The 6,468-nt window shown below is 46.6% G+C and overlaps 1 protein-coding gene across 4 annotated transcripts in view; it reads right to left on the reverse strand.

The window, feature by feature from the left end:
- Positions 1-6,468, reverse strand: part of LOC121386403 (ectoderm-neural cortex protein 1-like) — a 38,905-nt gene that overhangs the window by 27,528 nt on the left and 4,909 nt on the right. The window contains exon 1 of one of the 4 annotated variants that reach the window (XM_041517290.1): positions 246-322. The exons of 2 other annotated variants lie outside the window; for them this stretch is intronic. The gene's annotated coding sequence lies outside the window, so the exon portion shown is untranslated. Of the gene's footprint in view, positions 1-245; positions 323-6,468 lie in introns of those variants that run through there. One more of the 4 variants, XM_041517289.1, reaches the window with a different exon arrangement.

Genomic DNA, 6,468 nt, shown 5'->3' on the forward strand with positions numbered 1-6,468 from the left:
ACTGTTGTAAATGATCGACCAAAGTTGCCTCATTTCACTATCAAACCATACGTAACTAAGGAGAAGCTTAACCGCGTCACGTGATAAACAATGGCGGCCAGGGGTCGAAGTACCCGTAGGTTCGGTTCCGAGAATTGCCGTACGTTGTTTTACTGTAGCGGAATGCATTAATATTTTATAATTTTACTAATTATATAGAATTGTCACTCTCGTGGCACTTTAAGTTATAGGATAGCCTGTCCTACCTTTCTATGATCCGATTCTATCTCTTTTTAGTGCGTTTTCCAAACCTGTCTAGATTTTATCTCGTTTCGAGTTGTAGGTTTGGCCGGTCTTTCCACCTTTTTTCTCGGTTGCACCGCAGCGCCTGGCGACTTCGAGGGAGTGTTTAAATAATTATTTTTAAATTGTTAACCCGGTTTTAATTTACCAATTTTTTTTAATTGTATATATAATAAAATAGGTATATTTATACCGTTGTTTTTAATGAAATAAATAAAATTTAAATAATTTTATAAATTTTATTATTATATGATGATATAGTTTGGGGTTATGGTTTTTAAAAAGTGTTAGGTTACAAGCGTGCTCGTTTTTTAATGTGTTTTTCATATTTTTATTAATTTTTAATCATTGAAATAATTTAAATTTGTTTTAATTTGATAGGGCGTTAAGTTATGAACTATTTACATTTTGGAATGCGCTTCTAAAATTTAATATCTCCGTATTTTATTTAGATCATTAATTTCAAAATTTGCCCGGTAAATTTTCTGTCCCGAGTCTAGACCTTGGCTATCCAGAGACAGGCCTCGAGATACACATGTTTGAAACCTTAGTGGTATATGAGCATGTTAAAATTAGCCAGCCAACCAGCCAGCCAGCATGTCATATTTTTTATATCACATCGCATACATAGCACGTTCATCTGAAAACAATAATACGGTATTGTTGTAGCAAGTGGGACCTTCAGCAGCAACTTGTGCTGCTCTGCCCCTACGGCCCGTCCCCCCACCCACCCCTTTTGAAGCTTTGCCTTATTTGCTGGAATGTCATGTTACAAAGACTTTCTCGTAATGAATGAAATCTGTAAGCACAACACACAAATAAAGATGTAGATATAGTAAATTAACTAAAGTAATATTGAGTTAAAATAAATTCTCTTTTGTTTGCAGAAGCCTGAGAACCGACAGTATTATATTCATACTGGCGTGTCCTCTGGAAAATATACATGGGGGCGGGGATCTAGACTGACCTGTTACGTTTCTAGGTCTAGGTCTAGGTCACCGGTGACTGGACTGGTTGTGTTAACTGTGGATAACAAACACTGTTTGTCACCAGTTTCTGGACTGGTGGTGGTAACTGCGGACAACAGCCACTGTTTGTCACCAGTGACTGGACTGATGGTGGTAACTGTGGACATTAAACACTGTTTGTCACCAGTGACTGGACTGGTGGTGGTAACTGCGGACATTAAACACTGTTTGTCACCAGTGTCTGGACTGGTGGTGGTAACTGCGGACAACAGACAATGTTTGTCACCAGTGACTGGACTGGTGGTGGTAACTGTGGATAACAAACACTGTTTGTCACCAGTGTTGGACTGGTGGTGGTAACTGCGGACAACAGACACTCTTTGTCACCAGTGTCTGGACTGGTGGTGGTAACTGCGGACAACAGACACTGTTTGTCACCAGTGTCTGGACTGGTGGTGGTAACTGCGGACATTAAACACTGTTTGTCACCAGTGTCTGGACTGGTGGTGGTAACTGCGGACAACAAACACTGTTTGTCACCAGTGACTGGACTGGTGGTGGTAACTGCGGACAACAAACACTGTTTGTCACCAGTGATTGGACTGGTGGTGGTAACTGCGGACATTAAACACTGTTTGTCACCAGTGTGTGGACTGGTGGTGGTAACTGCGGACAACAAACACTGTTTGTCACCAGTGGCTGGACTGGTGGTGGTAACTGCTGACAACAAACACTGTTTCTCACCAGTGTCTGGACTGGTGGTGGTAACTGTGTATAACAAACACTGTTTGTCACCAGTGACTGGACTGGTGGTGGCAACTGTGTATAACAAACACTGTTTGTCACCGGTCACTGGACTGGTTGTGTTAACTGTGGATAACAAACACTGTTTGTCACCAGTGGCTGGACTGGTGGTGGTAACTGCTGACAACAAACACTGTTTGTCACCAGTGTCTGGACTGGTAGTGGTAACTGTGTATAACAAACACTGTTTGTCACCAGTGACTGGACTGGTGGTGGTAACTGTGGATAACAAACACTGTTTGTCACCGGTGACTGGACTGGTTGTGTTAACTGTGGATAACAAACACTGTTTGTCACCAGTTTCTGGACTGGTGGTGGTAACTGCGGACAACAGCCACTGTTTGTCACCAGTGACTGGACTGATGGTGGTAACTGCGGACATTAAACACTGTTTGTCACCAGTGACTGGACTGGTGGTGGTAACTGCGGACATTAAACACTGTTTGTCACCAGTGTCTGGACTGGTGGTGGTAACTGCGGACAACAGACAATGTTTGTCACCAGTGAATGGACTGGTGGTGGTAACTGTGGATAACAAACACTGTTTGTCACCAGTGTTGGACTGGTGGTGGTAACTGCGGACAACAGACACTGTTTGTCACCAGTGTCTGGACTGGTGGTGGTAACTGCGGACAACAGACACGCTTTGTCACCAGTGTCTGGACTGGTGGTGGTAACTGCGGATAACAGACACTGTTTGCCACCAGTGTCTGGACTGGTGGTGGTAACTGCGGACATTAAACACTGTTTGTCACCAGTGTCTGGACTGGTGGTGGTAACTGCGGACAACAGACACTGTTTGTCACCAGTGACTGGACTGGTGGTGGTAACTGCGTACATTAAACACTGTTTGTCACCAGTGTCTGGACTGGTGGTGGTAACTGCGGACAACAGACACTGTTTGTCACCAGTGTCTGGACTGGTGGTGGTAACTGCGGACAACAGACACTGTTTGTCACCAGTGTCTGGACTGGTGGTGGTAACTGTGTATAACAAACACTGTTTGTCACCAGTGACTGGACTGGTGGTGGTAACTGTGGATAACAAACACTGTTTGTCACCGGTGACTGGACTGGTTGTGTTAACTGTGGATAACAAACACTGTTTGTCACCAGTTTCTGGACTGGTGGTGGTAACTGCGGACAACAGCCACTGTTTGTCACCAGTGACTGGACTGATGGTGGTAACTGCGGACATTAAACACTGTTTGTCACCAGTGACTGGACTGGTGGTGGTAACTGCGGACATTAAACACTGTTTGTCACCAGTGTCTGGACTGGTGGTGGTAACTGCGGACAACAGACAATGTTTGTCACCAGTGACTGGACTGGTGGTGGTAACTGTGGATAACAAACACTGTTTGTCACCAGTGTTGGACTGGTGGTGGTAACTGCGGACAACAGACACTCTTTGTCACCAGTGTCTGGACTGGTGGTGGTAACTGCGGACAACAGACACTGTTTGTCACCAGTGTCTGGACTGGTGGTGGTAACTGCGGACATTAAACACTGTTTGTCACCAGTGTCTGGACTGGTGGTGGTAACTGCGGACAACAAACACTGTTTGTCACCAGTGACTGGACTGGTGGTGGTAACTGCGGACAACAAACACTGTTTGTCACCAGTGATTGGACTGGTGGTGGTAACTGCGGACATTAAACACTGTTTGTCACCAGTGACTGGACTGGTGGTGGTAACTGCGTATAACAAACACTGTTTCTCACCAGTGTCTGGACTGGTGGTGGTAACTGCGGACATTAAACACTGTTTGTCACCAGTGTCTGGACTGGTGGTGGTAACTGTGTATAACAAACACTGTTTGTCACCAGTGACTGGACTGGTGGTGGTAACTGTGGATAACAAACACTGTTTGTCACCGGTGACTGGACTGGTTGTGTTAACTGTGGATAACAAACACTGTTTGTCACCAGTTTCTGGACTGGTGGTGGTAACTGCGGACAACAGCCACTGTTTGTCACCAGTGACTGGACTGATGGTGGTAACTGCGGACATTAAACACTGTTTGTCACCAGTGACTGGACTGGTGGTGGTAACTGCGGACATTAAACACTGTTTGTCACCAGTGTCTGGACTGGTGGTGGTAACTGCGGACAACAGACAATGTTTGTCACCAGTGAATGGACTGGTGGTGGTAACTGTGGATAACAAACACTGTTTGTCACCAGTGTTGGACTGGTGGTGGTAACTGCGGACAACAGACACTGTTTGTCACCAGTGTCTGGACTGGTGGTGGTAACTGCGGACAACAGACACGCTTTGTCACCAGTGTCTGGACTGGTGGTGGTAACTGCGGATAACAGACACTGTTTGCCACCAGTGTCTGGACTGGTGGTGGTAACTGCGGACATTAAACACTGTTTGTCACCAGTGTCTGGACTGGTGGTGGTAACTGCGGACAACAGACACTGTTTGTCACCAGTGACTGGACTGGTGGTGGTAACTGCGTACATTAAACACTGTTTGTCACCAGTGTCTGGACTGGTGGTGGTAACTGCGGACAACAGACACTGTTTGTCACCAGTGTCTGGACTGGTGGTGGTAACTGCGGACAACAGACACTGTTTGTCACCAGTGTCTGGACTGGTGGTGGTAACTGTGTATAACAAACACTGTTTGTCACCAGTGACTGGACTGGTGGTGGTAACTGTGGATAACAAACACTGTTTGTCACCGGTGACTGGACTGGTTGTGTTAACTGTGGATAACAAACACTGTTTGTCACCAGTTTCTGGACTGGTGGTGGTAACTGCGGACAACAGCCACTGTTTGTCACCAGTGACTGGACTGATGGTGGTAACTGCGGACATTAAACACTGTTTGTCACCAGTGACTGGACTGGTGGTGGTAACTGCGGACATTAAACACTGTTTGTCACCAGTGTCTGGACTGGTGGTGGTAACTGCGGACAACAGACAATGTTTGTCACCAGTGACTGGACTGGTGGTGGTAACTGTGGATAACAAACACTGTTTGTCACCAGTGTTGGACTGGTGGTGGTAACTGCGGACAACAGACACTCTTTGTCACCAGTGTCTGGACTGGTGGTGGTAACTGCGGACAACAGACACTGTTTGTCACCAGTGTCTGGACTGGTGGTGGTAACTGCGGACATTAAACACTGTTTGTCACCAGTGTCTGGACTGGTGGTGGTAACTGCGGACAACAAACACTGTTTGTCACCAGTGACTGGACTGGTGGTGGTAACTGCGGACAACAAACACTGTTTGTCACCAGTGATTGGACTGGTGGTGGTAACTGCGGACATTAAACACTGTTTGTCACCAGTGACTGGACTGGTGGTGGTAACTGCGTATAACAAACACTGTTTCTCACCAGTGTCTGGACTGGTGGTGGTAACTGCGGACATTAAACACTGTTTGTCACCAGTGTCTGGACTGGTGGTGGTAACTGTGTATAACAAACACTGTTTGTCACCAGTGACTGGACTGGTGGTGGTAACTGTGGATAACAAACACTGTTTGTCACCGGTGACTGGACTGGTTGTGTTAACTGTGGATAACAAACACTGTTTGTCACCAGTTTCTGGACTGGTGGTGGTAACTGCGGACAACAGCCACTGTTTGTCACCAGTGACTGGACTGATGGTGGTAACTGCGGACATTAAACACTGTTTGTCACCAGTGACTGGACTGGTGGTGGTAACTGCGGACATTAAACACTGTTTGTCACCAGTGTCTGGACTGGTGGTGGTAACTGCGGACAACAGACAATGTTTGTCACCAGTGACTGGACTGGTGGTGGTAACTGTGGATAACAAACACTGTTTGTCACCAGTGTTGGACTGGTGGTGGTAACTGCGGACAACAGACACTCTTTGTCACCAGTGTCTGGACTGGTGGTGGTAACTGCGGACAACAGACACTGTTTGTCACCAGTGTCTGGACTGGTGGTGGTAACTGCGGACATTAAACACTGTTTGTCACCAGTGTCTGGACTGGTGGTGGTAACTGCGGACAACAAACACTGTTTGTCACCAGTGACTGGACTGGTGGTGGTAACTGCGGACAACAAACACTGTTTGTCACCAGTGATTGGACTGGTGGTGGTAACTGCGGACATTAAACACTGTTTGTCACCAGTGTGTGGACTGGTGGTGGTAACTGCGGACACAACAACACTGTTTGTCACCAGTGACTGGACTGGTGGTGGTAACTGCGGACATTAACTACTGTTTGTCACCAGTGTCTGGACTGGTGGTGGTAACTGTGGACAACAAACACTGTTTGTCACCAGTGGCTGGACTGGTGGTGGTAACTGCGGAGATTAAACACTGTTTGTCACCAGTGGACTGGTGGTGGTAACTGCGGACATTAAACACTGTTTGTCACCATTGTCTGGACTGGTGGTGGTAACTGCGGACATTAAACACTGTT

This window comes from Gigantopelta aegis, chromosome 12, assembly GCF_016097555.1.
Source record: "Gigantopelta aegis isolate Gae_Host chromosome 12, Gae_host_genome, whole genome shotgun sequence".
Classification (NCBI taxonomy): Eukaryota; Metazoa; Mollusca; class Gastropoda; order Neomphalida; family Peltospiridae; genus Gigantopelta; species Gigantopelta aegis.